The sequence below is a fragment of the Meriones unguiculatus genome, chromosome 1 (assembly GCF_030254825.1).
Source record: "Meriones unguiculatus strain TT.TT164.6M chromosome 1, Bangor_MerUng_6.1, whole genome shotgun sequence".
In the NCBI taxonomy this organism is placed as follows: Eukaryota; Metazoa; Chordata; class Mammalia; order Rodentia; family Muridae; genus Meriones; species Meriones unguiculatus.
In genome coordinates, this window is record NC_083349.1 from 61,086,486 (window position 1) to 61,104,726 (window position 18,241).

An 18,241-nucleotide genomic window follows, 5' to 3' on the forward strand; every position below is an offset into this window, starting at 1 on the left:
TTTTTAAGAAAAATCAAAATGTCAGACGTTTTAATTGTGGTAAACCAGTTCCTTTGAAAAGGGATTTCAGGCAAGGCATTCATAGAAATAATGTTTTTTTCTAGAGCTACTCCAAAGAGAAGGCCTTCTGGAGAATGCAGAAGGTGTGGCAAAGGCTGACATTGGACTAATAAATGCAAATCACCAAGGGACAGGCACAGTAGACCTTTGCCATTGAAAAATGCCTTAGGGACCCTTCCACAGGTCCTGACATCAATTTTGATTTAGTTCCTTGTCAGCATCAGAGAAACTCATCCACAGAACAATTAAAAGATTTAATGCCTGTTGTTAATAACAACACTCCTCTGGATGTAATCAAGGTCAGAACTGCTGTGGAATTATATTAGACTCCAGAGGGCTTCTTTACCCCAGCTAGTTCCCAAACAATCGAGACAGAAACAACTTGGATTTATAATAGTGTTAAAGCACAGTAACTGGGCAGGTACCAACCCTCTAAACTATTTTCCTATTTTCCAGCTACATACCCCATGCTTCTTGTTTTGATCATTCCTTTCTGGTCTGCTGCTGTTCTATCAGCCCAGCCTAATGGCCACATGCCCATGGTCCATACTGCCTCATGGTGACTTCCTTCTCTCCAGCTTCCTCTCCTCCTGCTGTATCTTCTGTTTCTTCTCTCTCCTCCTCCAGGTCTCATGGTCCCTCTGAGACCCCAAGCTCAGGAACCTAAACTCCACCTACTTCTCTTCTGCCCAGTCACAGGCTTCAGCACTTTTATTAAACAATCAACTTTAAATTAGGTAGAGCAAAGTTCACACAACAAAAATTGGTGTACATGATGAGGATGTACTCCAACCAGATCTTGGGGGCCAGTATTTACATTAGATACATAGTACCAGACCAACCCCCAATATAGACCAGCTTCAGTAGATAAAACAAAAAACTCAGGAGAGACTAGAAAAAAATGTATTTTGGCAAATTGCTATAAATGACCAGAATCCAAAGTTAAGAATATAAATAAATGGCATTGAAATTGAAGGGTTAGTAGACACAGGAGAAGATGTAACAATAATTTCACCAAATTCTTGGCATGCAGACTGGCCTCTTCAGGAGGTAAATATTCAGCTTCTAGGGATTGGAAATTTATCTCAGGTTAAAAAAAGTGCAAGGTGGTTAAGTGTATAGGCCAGAAGGACAAATAGGAAATTTAAAGCCATATGTGGCTGATATAGCAATGAATTTATGGGGATGCAATTTGTTGTAGCAATGAAAAACACGGTCCTCCAATCTCAGAAACAAACCATAAAATAAAGAAGGCTTCTGAGAAAAATATTAAAAGGTATTATTAAGAACAGTCACAGATTTTCCAGGTTATCCAAAAGCAGGACACAACAGCTGTTGGACTTTCCAATGCCACACCTTGAAAATGGTTAGCTGAAAAACCTCTGTGGTTAGAATGATGACTTTATTGCAGAAGAAAAATCACAGTTACAGTGCCACACCCACGCCAGTGTCGCCATAGTAGCATAAGCTACAGGGCGGGGGATATGATTTCCCCGGAAATAATGCCCCCTGGAAAGTCCCTGGCAAACTCATCCCACTTGGAAAAGAGACGTGTTCTGAGATTTCTACGCTTCTTCAGTTGTGGCTCTGGGGCTGGAATAATGAATTCTTTGATCTTTCCCTGTGACACCTGAAACAGCACAACTAACTTTATAAAGAAATTTATTATTAGTAGATTGTTAAAGGCTTTAATAAAAATAAGTTTAAGGAAAGTAATGAATTAGATTTAGTATTAATAGGCATTAAGAATAGTAAAATAACAATAGGCTCCTTCTTAAGAAATAATAGCATGAGAGGTGCAGCTGGCGGGAGTTTCCCCCTCCCTTCAGTGCCTTGTTCCTAGAGAAAATCATAAATCTTGGGCAGGACATATGGGAGGAGGGTTAACAAAGGTGTAGTTAGATTTTGATATAGAGAGGGACTTTGGCAGGCATCTGACTTAGCTCCTGACTTTCCTCTTCATTGGTTAGCAATAATGAAACTATATTTGAGGTTTCTTTTCCTTTGTTTGCTCTGATCAAAAAGTTTTTAGGCCAAGATTATTCGTGGGTACTGCTTTATGTTTGACTGCATTTTGAGTTAAAATGTAAACTTTGTATTCTTGGTAAAAGTCTGAATGTTCTGGGAAGTATGCCAATTTTAAGGTGCCTTTTGTGAAATCATTATAAAAATACTAGCTTGATTTCAGTAAAGTTGCAGCAGAGTCAAAACCATCAAGGTGTCTCTGTCTGTCAATTCTTCGCCGAAACCGTGTCTTCCTGTCTAAAGCCTTGTTCTCCTGCGGACGACGGGAGCCCAACTGGGCCGGTCCGTGGCATTACAGTTGGCACAGGAGCTGCTAAATACTCAACACATGGAGGCATCCACCAGCCCATGAATTCCCCTGTGTTCATTATAACAAAAGAAATCAGGAAAACAGAGGATGTTACCATATTTACAAGCCATAAATAAGACGATTTAGCAAATGGGCTCTTCACAGCCTGGAACCCCATTGCCTTCTTCATTACCTACGTCATGGCCTGTGATAATAGTTGATTTAAAAGATTGCTCTTACACAGTCTCTTTGCATGAGCATGGTAAGGAAAGGTTTGCTTTCTCAGTGCCAACTTACAATAATGGTTGATCAACAAAGAGATATCATTTGAAAGTCTTACTACAAGGAATGCCAAACAGTCCTACCTTGTGCTAATATTTTGCAGCACAGTTATTAGAAATAATTCACACACAGTTTCCTTACTCTATAATTTGCCATTATATGGCTGGTTTAGATGCAGATACCTTAGAAAAAAAATGTGTGATGAATTAAAACAAATTTTGCCTTGCTGGGAATTACAAATTGCTCCTGAAAATATTGCTAAGAGGAGATTCTGTCAATTATTTAGGATATAAGATAAGTTTACAGAAAATGCGACCACAGAAAGTATAAGTCAGGAGAGATCAATTACAAACTCTTAATTATTTTCAAAAATTGCTCGCAGATATTAACTGGCTATGATCCACAATTGGATTAATTACTCAGGAGCTAAGTACTTTATTTCACTTCTTATGAGGTGATAAGGACTTAAATAGTATAAGAAAATTATCAGCTGAGGCTGAGAGAGAATTGGCTCTGGCAGAAAAGCACAGGCTGCACAGTGGGTCACTTGGAGCCAAAGCTGGAGTGTATTTTAGTTATGTTGCTTTCTACTCATTCTCCCATGGGAATTCTTAGACCGTAAGAAGATAATGTCTTATAATGAATATTTTTAGCATACAGTCAGAGTAAAAAATTTAAAACCCATGTATAAAATGTATAAAAATTAAAGACCTATATATAAAATGTTTCTCTGGTTTTTTTTTTTTTTGTTATTGTTTTGTTTTTGTTTTTATTTTTTTAGTTTGGGATAGGACCTTTGTTGAGCTTATCCACCCGAATGAAATGTCTGTACAAAACCAAATGGTTGTTACTATAACTTCTGGATCACAATTAAAATCCAAACAATTAAAAACAAACAAACAAAAAAAAAAAACAGGCAACTCAATCAAAAACCTACTACTTCAGAATCAATAACTTCTTTGAAGCCACAGTAACACTTAAATATGACTAAGCCTCGAATACAGAAATTTGGTTGGTTCTAAGGCTAATTAAGCCTCCAACTTGCTCAAAAAGAATTGCAAAAAGGCAAAACTGTAGTTTTCACAGAGATACAGTCCATGGCAATCAGCAGCACCGGACAGCTGTTAGGAATATTTAGAGTCCCGAGATAATAAGAGATCCTTAGACGGTCTTCTGTTGTCCTTTCTTCCAGTCAGAGAGTTGTGGCCAGCAACTGTAGCCCTGATCAGAGTCCAACTCTTCATCTCCTCGAATGGCAAGTTGAAAGTGATAAGGGGTAATACACTTCACCTTTAAGCCTTTTGATGCATTTCCTGCCAACGCAAGTGGTACTTTGTACACAGCAGTGTTTGCACTCACACATCCCATGGCTGGTTGTTCTAGATTTCAGGTGTCGATGTTTGCAGCCACGGGGAACTGCAAGCCAGCTCACTGCGAGCAGAGCGGGAAACCGCCTTTGTCTTGGCCTTTCTGGAGTCCTTCCCAGTCCTTTTTTTTAAATTTACATTTATTTTTATTAATTATAGTTTATTCACTTTATATACCAGCTGTAGCCCCCTCCACCAGCCTCTCCCAATTCCACCCTCCCTCCCTCTTCTTCTCCTATGCCCTTCCCCCAATCCACTGATAGGGGAGGTCCTCCTCCCCTTCCATCCGACCCTAGTCTATCAGGTCTGATCAGGACTGGCTTCATTGTCTTCCTCTGTGGACTGGCAAGGCTGCTCCCCCATCAAGTGGAGATGATCAAAGAGCCAGCCCCTGAGTTCATGTCAGAGACAGTCCCTGTTCCCATTACTAGGTAACCCTCTTGGACGCTTGGGCTTCTTCTGTGCAGGGGTTCTAGGTTATCTCCATGCATGGTCCTTGTTTGGAGTATCAGTCTCACAAAAGACCCCTGGGGTCCAGATTTTTTTGGTTCTATTGCTTTCCTTGTAGTGCTCCTGTCCCTTCCAGGTCTTTCTATTTCCCCCTTCTTTCATAAGATTCCCTGTACTCTGCCCAAAGTTTGATTATGAGTCTCAGCATGTTTTGATACCCTTCTGGGTAGAGTCTTTCAGAGGCCCTCTGTGGTGGGCTCCTGTTAGAAGAGGAACCCTCCTCCATTGCTGGTGGCAATATAAACTTGAACACCTACTTTGGAAATCAGCCTGGAGCTTTCTCAGACAGTTAGGAACAGCGCTACATCAAGATCCAACTATACCACTCCTGGGCATATATCCAAAAGATGCTCGAGTACACAAGGACATTTGCTCAACCATGTTCATAGCAGCTTTATTTGTAATAGCCAGAAGCTGGAAACAACCCAAATGTCCATCAATGGAGGAATGGATACAGAAATTGTGGTATACTTACACAATGGAATATTACTCAGCAGTTAAAAACAAGGAAATCATGAAATTTGCAGGCAAATGGTGGGAACTAGAAAAGATCATTCTGAGTGAGGTATCCCAGGAGCAGAAAGACACACCTGGTATATACTCACATATAAGTGGACATTAGACATATAATATAGGATAATCATACTAAAATGTATGATTTGTACACCTAAAGAAGCTAAGCAAGAAGGTGGGCCCTGGGTAAGATGCTCAATCCTCATTCAGAAAGGCAAACAGGATGGATATCAGAAGAGGGAGAAAACAGGGAAAAGAACAGGATCCTTTCCAGCTTTACCTCCAGCCATCTAGACTGTGCTGAAGCTCAGACAAGCAAGGAAGAGACGAGGCCAGGTGGACACACAGCGAGATCTCAGCATCCACTCCTCCATTGTACTAAGATTCAAACTACCTTGTTTTGGGTTTTTAAAAAAATGTTTATTTTTTTATGTGTACTATGAATATTTTTATGAGTATTTTCCAGCATGAGAGTAGTACAGGTTCATTATACTTCTGCGAGAATAGAGCATCAGACCTTCTGGTATTGGAGTCAGAGATAGCTGTAACCTGCCCACAGTAAGCCTGGCCTGTCCCCATCAATCATTAATCAAGAAAAGGCTCCACAGACTTGCCAATCTGATGGAGGCAGTTCCTTAATTAATATTCCCTTCTTCTCAAATATGTCTAGGTTTATGTCAAGTTGGCAATAGAAAGGAGGAAATTCACCCCAAAGTTCTATCAACTCAGGTCCTCTGCAAGAGTGGTATATACTCAACCCACTGAGCCCTCTCCTCAGTCTAAGACCATTTTTTTTTTTCATTGATATCACTATGAAACTCAGGATGGCCCTGTTCTTGAAATCCTCAGCTGAGATTACAGGCATGCACAACCCTGGCCTCTAATATCTGTGATTTAGAAAAAAAATACTTGTTTATTTTTATGTTCATTGGTGTTTTGCCTGCATGTATGTCTGTGAGGGTACCAGACTCCTAGAGTTTCAGACAGCTGTGAGCTGCCTGTGGGTGCTGAGAACTGAACACGGGTCCTCTGGAAGGCTTAGCCACCAAGCCAGGTCTCCAGCCCACATGTCTGGGACTACAGGTGGAGGCACAAACCATTTGGTGTTGGTTTGCTTGTTTTTGCCTGGTTTCGCTCATGTATGAGAATTTTAATTTTTGATAGCTGAATAATATTTAATGTCAATACACACCACATTTTCTTTACTGAGGCATCACCTGACAGGCCCCTAGGATGAATTTCTGCTTTTTGCTTTTTTTGAGCAATGAACATTCTGCTGTGAACATTGGTGTATACATTCCTGTTTGAATCCACATTTTCATTTTTCTCAGGAGAACTCCTAGGGTATACACTATTCTTAGATTCTCTTAGCATTTAAACAATATTTATTCTTATTTATTTATTTGTGTGTTTATTTATATATATTTATTTATATTTATAAATATGTATTTATATTTATAAGCATATAAATATAAATATATATTTATAAATATATAAATATAAATGTATATTTATATTTATAAATATATAAATATATTTATATAAATAATAAATATTATTTATATTTATAAATAATAAATATTATTTTTATTTATTTATTTATTGTGTTTGAGAGAGAGAAAGAAAAAAAGAGAGAGGGAGATTTGTCATTTAGGCCTGAAAAGGCTGGAAGAGCTCTTTAGACTCCCTAGAGCTAAATCTCAATCAAGTTAGAGGCAGTTGTGATCTACTCAACATGGATGATGGGAACTGAACTCAGATCACTAGACATTGTAAGGTTTGTTTTTCTCCTCTGTTAAATGAGAAAAATAATGGAATCTATTTCTCAACGTTATTGCATTTTAATAAGCTAATTAATGAATGGTAAAACATGGTGAAACATAATAAATGCACATTTATTATTTATACATATCATATTCTACCCAATGGACTCCTTGGATTTTATTGGTAGATTGCCCTTAAAACACAATCCTTAGCTTCTGCTGGAGAACCTCAGTTCAACCTGCATAACAACAATTCAATATTTTCAGAGAATTCACAGCCCTAAGGGAATGGGCATTCCTGGTGCCAGTCATCATAGAAGGTGGTTTCCTCAAACAGGAAGCCAAGCAGAATTCTGCATCATGCAATGTAGCTCAGGGTAGACTAGCAACATAGCACGGATGGGACTCTAGATTCAGTCTCCAGGACCACAAAATAACAATAAGCTGGTGTGGTGGCACACACCCTAAGTCCCAGCACTTTGGAGGCAGAAGCATGTGGATCTCTGTAAGTTCAGGGCCAGCCTGGTCTACAGAGTGAGTTCTACAGCATGGGGTTACACAGCAAGATCCTTTCTCAAATGTAGCTTGGCACGGGCAAGGCCTTGGGTTCTACCTCTAGCACCAAATAAAAGAGTAGACCTGTCCTGGCCTCTATGATATACTCTTTAATAATGGTCATAATAAACATGGAATGGGCCTCATTTAGGTACACTGTGAAATGGTATTTACTTCCAGCTCTCTGATTCAGCTGTGTTTTCTGCACTTTCCACGTGTGTCTTGTATAGTTGGTGATATAAAGAAGAGTAATGTACTGGACAGTTTTACAAAATCCTCATTTCTTGCTTATGGTTGGGGTGAGCTGTCTGGAAACCATCTTGATTTTCCCTTTAGGAGTAGAAAGCAGCCCTCACCCAAATCTCCAGCCCTGGGCCTAACATTTTTCAGTTCCACTGTCAAACTTTCAGCGATCGTTCATTAGGTCTAGCCAGGGCACGGGCCAGACCCACCTTTAAGGTACTACCATCACTGTCTCCCTCTGCTGCAAGATGCCAATCACCTCCACTACAAGGTTGGCCTCCCGGCTTTCCATTTAAGGGCTTCTGAGACCAGTTCAAGACAGCCATTGCATTCCTCTGTCTCACAGACATCCCTCCCCCAACATACTTCCTTGGCTCCCTCAGGGCTGGTCTCAGCGCTCACACTGTTTTTCTAACCTTGCTCACTATATTGTCCAGGCTGACTTCAAGCTTCAGAGCTCAAGTTGCCCTCCAGCCTCAGCCTCCTGAGTCACTGTGACTACAGGCAAACAAACCTGGCTCCTGTATTATTTCATTTTCAAATGTGGGCACCGGGTTTGCATTCTTCCCTTCTACTCTGGCCCATCCTGGTTGGCGTTAGGATCAGTGGAAATAGTCAGCCAGCATTCCAGACTCTCGGTTCAAAGGCTGTCCTTGTGGGGGCTGCAGCGATGGCTCAAGATGAAGAGCGCTTGTTAAGAGGACCTAGGTTCTGTTCCCAGCACCCACGGGCTGGCTCAGCCCTTTGTAACTCCTGTTCAAGGAGACCTGATGTCCTCTCCTGACCGTCTAGGGACACACATGATGCATATATACATGCAGGCAAATACTCCTACACATAAAATAAGTTAAAAAAGACTATCCTCTGTCTCCTCAAATTCAAAGATTGTAATATTTTACTTAAGGAAATGGAAGCCACTAAACTCAATCTTCCTCAAAGTTCCTGTTGTCATTTGCTTTCCTATGATCCTAAGAGTGAGGGAAGCTTTCCTAACAGTCCCTTTCAACAATTTGACACAATGATAAGTTATTGGGCATTTTTTACGAAGACTGTGCACTTTGCTGTTTAATGCTTAACAAAGGCTATAGGAGAAGTGATAGCTATATTCATGCCCCCCTTTACCGTTAAAAAGAAATGGAGACAGGAGAACTTAACGAAGGTCATGCAATTGGCTAATGATGCACCAGGAAGAGACAATACAAAACTCTTAGCTTGCTCTGTCTTCCTCCATTACGTCTTACCGTTCCCCTCCTTCCCTCTCTCCTTCCCTCTCTCCTTCCCTCCCTTCTTCCTTCCTTTTGCATTTTATTCTTGTTTGTTTTGAACCCGAAACCTCAGATCTTGTGCATGCTAGGCAAGTACTCTATTACTGAGCTATATTCCCAGCTCTGGAACTCTTAGCTTTTAATTGCCATGCTCTTCTGCTTTTCAAAACACATGCTAGATTATTTTCTTATCCATGCTTTTGGAAACAATTACTCCAGTTGCAGGAACCTGTTTTGCAGAAGTTATACGGCATGAGTGCAACATCAGTTATGTGATCAGTGTTGGCCATTGTCAGCAGCACACTTCCTAGTCAAAGGAGTTGGAGCACAGTGCAGCCAGTGGAGAGGAGTACTCTATCTGCTTATATGAAAATAGTTCCAGCACACACATATGCACACACACAGGCCCACACACATACCTACATACCAGTACATACACATAGGACTTCAGCCCTTCCCTCATTTCCTTGGAGCTTATTGCTTCACACCTCTCAAAGAATGTTTGATTTGTCTTTTTTTCTCCTGCATCTCATAATTATTCTTTCTGCTTTCCTCTCCTCAGCTAGTAAAAACTCTCAAAGTGCCCCCCTCATTTGGTTTAAATTGATTTGGACAAAGTATAAGTCAAACAATATTTCCTCAGAATAATGACTGTGGACTTCAAAGCTTAACATTAAATGCATTACTTCAAAGGCATTCGTTGTATTTCACAGCAGCATCATGATAAAAGAATCCATCTAGATAGAAACAGAATCTAAGGCTAGCTGAGAATTTGAAAATCATTTACCCAGTGTCCTTATTCTGTAAAAAACAAACAAAGTGAGACTTAAAGATTAAGCAATTTGCACAAATTTACTAGCAATAAAGCTAGAAATTAAATCATTTTTCCCCTAAAATGAAGTCTATCAATGCTGTTTCCATTGGCTCTCTTTACTGAATGTTCAGGCTCTTCTCTTATGCTCTGTGCCATGGTGACGTGGCAAAGCTGAGGCGCTATAGAAAGTTGCCATGTTGGCTGTGAGGCCTGAGAGGAGCTTAGGTGTTAGCCAGGGCTCTGTGGAGATGAGGAAGGTAGTGATGGCAGGCCAGAAGTTCTCCCACAGGTGTCTGCTTAACATTCACAGTGACAGACTCATCCAAACCCCACCTCATGAAACCACCAAGCCCGTCACCACTTCAGCTCGACATGTTTGTAGTTTCCATAAAGATCCTGAGCAGCCTCCATGTGAGGGCTCCTGGAAAACAGGACTGAGAAGGGAGACTTCCTTTTCTCATCTTTAGGGACTTTGGTCTTTGACACATCTCTTGACTTCTTCCATATGAATTTTAATTTCAGTCATCAGATACAACAGAGCAGGTCCAAAAAAAATCAGGACACTGGCTTAGCACCTCATGTCCTCAAATGCTCCTTTTCCCACACAGGTGTTGTATGCCAGGTAACCCTGCCTCCTCCCACTGGCGGCTGCCTCTCCCTGTTCCCATTAACAGTGGGTAGGGTGCGGTACTTTAGCAATAAACGCTGACACCTAAAAGGAACTGGCATGACTCCCTAGCAGCCCTCCCAACGCCTTCCCCAGCTTTTGAAGGACTATGTTGTGCTTCATAGCCCCGGCAGACACTCGCTTTCCCAGTTCCTGCGTCTTCCTTTTCATTTAAGCTTACAGGTCAGCCGGGCACTTGGGGGCACATGCCTGCAATCCCCCAGGAGACAGAGGCACGTGGATCTCTGTGAGTTCAAGGCCAGCCTGGTCTACAAAGCAAGTTCAGGATATCCAAGGCTACACAGAGAAACCCTTTCTCAAAAACAAACAAAACAAAACAAAATAAAACAAAAGCCTACAGGTCATTGCCCTGGGAGCCAGACAGCTCCCACGACACTCTGAGACTCCTGAGGTTATTGATTCAACTTAGACATAACATTTTTTATGTCCTGTTATTAGTGAATCTCCTTTGCCTCATGTTCCCAAAGAAACCATAAACACTCACCCCTTCCTAGACAGCACTAAGTATCATTTTTTATTGTAGGGGAACCGCAATTATCACTCACTCAACGCAGCTGATCAGGAAATCACTGGCAGTACAAACGCCCTGGAAATGTTCTTTGGTTTGTAGACTCTGCCTCTAGGGTGGATTTACTTTCTAGTGACTGCATCATGTGCTCTCAACCAGAAGGGAAAAACAAAAACAAACCCTGGGATTGAAGGAATAGTTTAATGTGAATGGCAGGGAGGAAGCAGTTGAAGTGTGAGCTGGCATCCCTGGAGAATGGCCCTCTCCTGATCCCTGATCCCTCTGTAACACACAGACTCAAAGGCTGAGTGGCATTGGGGCTTGAGTGCTTTTTCTTTTTTCTCTTCTCTTCTCTTCTCTTCTCTTCTCTTCTCTTCTCTTCTCTTCTCTTCTCTTCTCTTCTCTTCTCTTCTCTTCTCTTCTTTTCTTTTTGCCAATGTGTCAAAAAAGCTTTATTCCCCATACAGACTCATGCTTTTTTGCCAGCTGCCTTTGAAGCAGCTGCCTTCTGGGCTGGAGCCTTCTGACCCTTCTGCTCCTTCGCAGGAGGCACTGCCTTCTGACCTGCAGCCTTCTGGACAGGGCCTTCTTGCCTGGTCCTGTTGCCTTCTTGCCTGGGACTTTAGTTTTGGCAGTAGCCACTGCTGCAGCAGCTACCCCGATGGCGGCCTTAGCAACAGGTGCCTTTTTGGGAGAAGCTTTCAGGAGAGCGGCTCTTTGGAGTTTCTTGACTTCAGGCTGTTTCTCATTTTCTTTGCCTTCATGACTTTGAAACGATCAAAATCTGTCATCTTGGCTTTCCTTTCTCTGGCATCAGTCTTCTTGGCCCATCTTGTGGAGGCCCATTTTGTACTGATGTCTGCCCCCTCCAAGCTTTTTGTACATACTTCTGGCTCACACGGTGTGGAACTGAGGATGAGGCCGGTGAGCTGCAGGCACTTGAAAGGCGTGGCCTGTCTCCTCACCCATGTGCAGTCCATCCGCCAACGCCCTGTCCTCATCAATAACATCTACAATCGTGACCAGCTTTCCAGAGTGAGGCCCAAAGCAGACGGAGGCCACCTGGCCGACCTCCACGGAAACGCCTGAACACCATGTTGGCGGTGTCCGGTGAGAAGTTTGAGGGGCATTTCAACCTCTGAGTCCCAGTGCTGGAATTCCAGGAAACAGCTGTGGGAGGGACTGATGCCCCATCTTGGGTATGAACACTGAGAGATTCCAGACTCAGAATCAAGTTGTGGGACAGTCTTGGCCTGAATTGTTGAATAGAAACACGGCCTCACTTAAGTCTCTCTGGAAAGAATGTTCTGCTGGAGATGCTACAGAGGTGCCTCAGGTGAATGAAGGGTTTCCTTCCCAGTGGCAGCAATGATTTTAAGATTTTTAACTCCTTTGTCGGGCTCAGTGGCATATGCCTGTAATCCCAGAACTCCAGAAGGCAGAAGCAAGTGGATCTCTGTGAGTTTGAGGCCAGCCTGGTCTACCAAGTGAGTCCAGGATAGCCAAGGCTACACAGAGAAACCCTGTCTCAGAAAGGAAGGAAGGAAGGAAGGAAGGAAGCAAGGAAGGAAGAAAGAAAGGAAGGAAGAAAGGAAGGAAGGAAGGAAGGAAGGAAGGAAGGAAGGAAGGAAGGAAGGAAGGAAGGAAGGAAAAGAAAAGACGAAAGATGTTTAACTCATAGTAAAACAGCTTATAGAGCTGGTGTTTCTATGTGGTGTGTGCTTTCCAGTGGAAGCAAAGACTGGAGCTCCAGCTGAAGGCTTCCTTACACCCACAACACCTACACGGAGGTGAGCGTGCCTGAAGGCTTTTCCAGACTCTTACGCAGCAAACTCTTCCTCTGGGTGTGCTTTCTCTAGAACTATTACTAAATCTCCTCTTACGTGTTAACAGTCCAAGAGCAAAGAGGCAGACCCTGGAACCTTTCACCACAGACACGGAGCTTCTCACCAGCGTGAGATCGCATAAGGATTTGAGATGGGAGCTACAGGTGGAGGCTCTGCCACCCTCAGCCTTTCTAAGGCTTCTCCATGGCGTGCTTGTGTCTATTATGTTTTAAAATCTTTACCATAGCTATCATACATTTATGTTTATTGACTTCGCTTGTGTGGTCTTGCCAGTCAATATGAAGTTCTAAAAGAAACAGTTGTGGGGCTGGGGAGATGGCTCAATGATTAAGAGCATGAGCTGCTCTTCCAAAGGATTCAATTCCCAGCACCCACATGGCAACTCACAACTGTCCGTAAGTCCAGTTCTAGAGATCCGATACCCTCTCACAGACATAAATGCACCAAATGCATAAAACACCAATGCACATAAAATAAAAATATTTAAAAAAAGAAATAGTTTTCACAATTATGGAGTTTCTCAGCTGTGGGGATTTTCTGACACATGAGATCTGCTTTCCCACCCAATGAGAGGGTCTCTGCCCATGGGGCACTTACAGATAGCTTTCCTATTTGGCATGGTGACATAGAGGCCAGAGTGTTACATATCTGAGTGTCTTCCTGCATGTATGTGTGTGCATCATGCGCATGTTTGGTGCTTGCGGAGGTCAGAAGATCCCCTGGAACTGGAATTATGAATAACTGTGAACTACCATGTTGGTACTAGGAACCCAAACTAGGTCCTCTTATCGTCTGAGCCATCTCCAGCCCCATCAGACTTTTTAATTTTAGACGTACATGTATGTATATGTGTGTGTGTGTGTATTTTTCATTTATGTGTATGTGTATGCATCTGAGTAAATGTATAGCCATGTGTATGGGTGCCCACGGACGCCAGAAGAGGGAGGGCCCCAGAAGCTGGAGTTATAGCAAGTTGTAAGCTGCCTATTGTGAGTTCCAGGAACTGATCCTGGGTCCTCAGAAGAGCTGTATGTACACTTAACCTCTGTGTCTTTTCTCCACCCTCTTCAATCAGACCTTTGGCAGAATAGTGTGACGGAGGCTGGTAATTTACTTTATTCCTCATTTATGGCAATCCGGCCTCTGAGCCTGCCATACTATTGGATCTGCTATTAATAAGGTCACCAGTGACCTCCTCATTGCCAAACGCTTTGGCTCGCTTTCAGACCTCCCTTCATAAAACACGTCACTAATGTTATTGATGATTTGCTTTTCTTCAGCCCTGTGCTGTGACAGGCAGCTCCATGTTCTTTGAAATTCTTTGATCCTCTCCTCTGTCCCACAGATGTCTACTGTATGTCAAGGTTCCTTAGTCGGCCCTTGGCCCTTCTCCATCAGCACCCCCTTTGCATGATCTTACTCCATCAAGGTCTTCACCATCACCAATATTCAACATCCCACAAACAGGAGATCTACCGACCTTCACAGAGTTTACCAGACTAAAGACCCTTATGCTGGAGACGCCAGCCATTGGCTCTCAATGCCATCTTCACCAACAGTTTCTGCACTTGTGCCTTGTTGGACTGACTGAAGCAGGAGAATTTAGCCTGCCGAGAGTCAGTCCTCAGAATAGTGGAAGTGGGGCTGCTAAGATGGCCCAGCAGGGAAAGGTGTCCGCTGCCAAGCTTGACAACCTGAGTGCAACCCCAAAACCTTGAAGGAGAGAACTGACTCTCGAAAACTGTCCTTCGCCCTCCTCCACATGTGCCATGACCCATGTGTGTACACACACACAACTAAACACATCAGTGTAGCAAAAATGGTAAACCTAGTGAAATTTCCTGTTCTTAGGGCCTGACCTTAGCCTGTCATTAGAGACGTAGGCAGTTGACTCAGGTGCTGACAGACACGTGATAGAAACCTATTTTCCAATAAAATCAAAAGCAGAGTTTTTGTTTTGTTTTGTTTTTCAAGACAGGGTTTCTCTGTGTAGCCTTGGCTGCCCTGGACTCACTTTGTAGACCAGGTTGGTTTCAAACTCACAGAGCTCTACCTGCCTCTGCCTCCCAGAGTGACGGGTGCTGGGATTATAGATGTGTGCCACCGCACCCAGCTAAGCAGATTATTTTTTATTTAATTATTTATTTTGCGACAGGTTCTCACTGTGTAGCCCTTGCTGGCTGGAACTCACTATGTAGACCAGGCTGGCCTTGAAGTCACAGAAATCTGTCTGCCTCTGCCTTCTGGGTGCTGGGACTAAAGGCATGTGCTACCATTCCCAGAAAAAGCAGGTTCTTTAAATGATTAAAACAACTGATAAATTTGTAGCCAGACTAACCTACCTATTTAAACAATGGTGATAAACATTAAAATCAGAAGCGACATGGGGTAAACCATCCCCTAATGGTTGCTTCCTAGTCTGCTAAGCTGTGGGTAGGCAGCTCTTCCACAGAGACCCGAGCCACCACGCCTTCCTCACTGAGGTGAGCTGAATCCATTCAAACCACTGGAGACGTGTAGCCAGACACTACCATGGCAACGGCTTGGAGCGCATACAATTTCATCCTTGCAAAGCAGTGAGCGTGGAAAATAAACCTCCCACACGCTCTGTGAACCTGGCCTGGCCCCACTGCCTGGTAATGAAACTGATGAAACTGTACAAGTCTTTTTGAGTAAAAAAAGAAAAAATCCAAGACAAGGCTGGGCACGGGGCACATGCCTGTAATCTCTGGATTGAGAAGGTAGAGGCAGGAGGATTGGGAGTTCAAGACCACCCCTGTTATAAAGTAAATTTAAAGACAGCTTGCCTCAAAAAAAAAAAAACCCAAAAAAAACCAAAAAACAAAAATCAGCAACCCAAAGCAACCCTCCTCAAGACAGCATCACCGATTAGCAAACAAAACATGTTCCAATCTTTTCATACTTGTTATTGTCACTAGAGCAAGATATTAAGAACAAAAGCAAAACAAAAGCAAAGCAAAACAAAACAAAACAAATTTTCAGCTGTGATTTTGTCCAATGCTAAATGTCACTTTCAGATTTCACCCATTCACTTCCCTTTACAGTCTCTAGTGAAAGTAGCACTCTTGTTATTATAAAATACGCTAATTACTTTTTTGTTTTTTTTTTGTTTTTTTTTTTTTTTTTTGAGATGAGTTTTCTCTGTGTAGCTTTGGCTGTCCTAGAACTCACTAGACCAGGCTGGCTTTAAATTCACAGAGATTCGCCTGCCTCTGCCTCCTGGGTACTGGGATTTCAGGCATGCACCACCACAAACTGGCCAGTAATTGCTTTCTTAGGTAGGTAAAATGGTATTTTGATTTTATTTTAAAAGTTGTATTTATTTATTCTGTGTGTACGGATGTCCCACCTGCTTGTATGTCTGTGCACTGCTTGGCTCTCTACTGCCCATGGAGGCCAGAAGGCATTGGGTTGTCCGGAACTGGAGTTACAGGCGATTGTGAGTTGCTGTGTGGGTGCCAGGGATTGAACCCAGGTCCTCTGCAAGAGCATCCTGAACATAGTCCACGTACATACATGCAGACAAAATTTTCATACACGTAAATAAGATTTTTTAAAAATCTGAAAAAAAGAAAAAAATAAATTGGGGCCTTTTACTAGTGGTTGCTGGACAGTAAGATGATAATAAAGGGACCCTATAAATCACTATAGGTCTGCAAATTTTAAGACATTAACTACCGAAACCCACACAGAAAGAAAAAGATATTTAAACTGATTTTTCTAAGATGTTGAATTAATACTTCTCCAAAACAGAAAGCACCAGAACATACAATGCTGTTGTGATTTATTTCAAATACTGAAGTTATGTGTCTGTGTGTGGTGTGTGTGCCTGTGTGTGTTCATGTGAGTACAGGTGCCGGTGGCAGCCAGTGGCATTGTTTGCTTCTGAAGCTGGAGTTAAGGTGTCTGTGAGCTGCTTGATAGGGGTGCTGGGATTTGAACTCAGGTCCTCCGCAAAGGAAGTATGTGCTTTAACCACTGAGCCATCTTTCTAGCCACTGTCTGGATCCTTTTTTTGTCCCCATACATTATGTGCTGGAGATTTTGTTGGTCTTCAGTGAGGCCATGTTGGGAGGTTGGACCTTTAACAGATGGGATCTAGTGAAAGGTTCTCTTGTCTATCAGAGGAGTGTGTTTGGAAGGGTGTGGGACTCCAGTCATCCTTGGCTTCCTCTTTTGAGAAATGCCTGAGGGCCCTCACCAGAACCTTTACAATTCTATTTGAACTTTTGGCTTCCAAAACTTCGAGCTAAGAAACCGCTTTATAGCTGGGCATGGTGGCACATGCCTTTAATCCCAGCACTTGGGGAGGCAGAGGCAGGGACATGGCTGAGACAAGACCAGCCCTGTCTACAAAGCGAGTCCAGGACAGCCAAGGCTACACAGAGAAACCCTGTCTTGGAAACAAAACAAAACAAAACAACAACAAAACACCTCTTTACAAGTTATCTTACCTTAAGTATTTTGCTCTAACATTGAAAGCAGGGCAAGCCAGGTATAGTTCAAGCTTACACTCTCAGCAATTAGGAGGCTGAAACGGGAGCAGCGTGAGTTTGACACCAGGCTAAGTTAAAAGTGAGATCCTTTCTTAACAAATGAACAAAAATAACCAAATGTGCCTCCCCCAAGTAAAACCCCAACAACAAAAAGACTAACACAGATGATTTTACTAATGAATCATTTAGGGGGAATGATACTGATTGTCTTTAATTTTTTAAGAAAATAGATGGTGGCACACGTCTTTAATCTCAGTGCTGGGGAGGCAGAGGCTGGTGGATCTCTGTGAGATCCAGGCCAGCCTGGTCTACACAGCGAGTTCCAGGACAGCCAGGGCTACACAGAGAAACCCTGTTTTGAAAAGCCAAAAAAGAAAAAGAAAAGAAAGAAAGTAGACCCAGAGGAAAAAACTTAACTAATTGTGTAAGGGGAACCACACCAAAAGCAGATAAGGATAGTCCCTTCTTTAAAATATTTATGTCTAAGAATGCTTTGTCAGATGCACGTACGTGCGTGTCTGCCCGTGGAAGTGATAAGAGGGAGGCATCGCCTTGGAACTGCAATTACTCCTGGCTGTGAGCCGCCACATCATAAATCCCTGGAAACAAAACTGGGTCTTCTGCAAGAGCAAGTTGTATAACAGCAAATGTCGCCGTATGCTGGCAACTACAACTGGGTTGATCGCTGGCAATTGCCATTATAATGTTTCTTTTTTTTTTTTAAAGATTTATTTCATGTATATAAACACTGTGTTTTTCATACACATCAGAAGAGGGAGTCAGATTTTATTAGAGATGGTTGTGAGCCACCATGTGGGTGCTGGGAATTGAACTCAGGACCTCTAGAAGAACAGTCAGTGCTCTTAACAGCTGAGCCATCTCTCTAGCCCCCTCATTATAATGTTTCTAATAAAGATGGAAAAAGCCTGATTGCTCTCAATAAAATTACCACAGCCTCAGTCTTGCTGTGGCCTCTCCACCCCTCGCCTGGCTTC

General features: G+C 42.6%; 1 protein-coding gene and 1 pseudogene across 1 annotated transcript in view; both read right to left on the reverse strand.

The window, feature by feature from the left end:
- LOC110556807 (steroid 17-alpha-hydroxylase/17,20 lyase) overlaps positions 1–18,241 on the reverse strand; it is a 34,186-nt gene that overhangs the window by 10,681 nt on the left and 5,264 nt on the right. The gene's annotated exons all lie outside the window — the stretch shown is intronic.
- On the reverse strand, positions 10,832–14,424 carry LOC132656391 (large ribosomal subunit protein eL14-like; annotated as a pseudogene).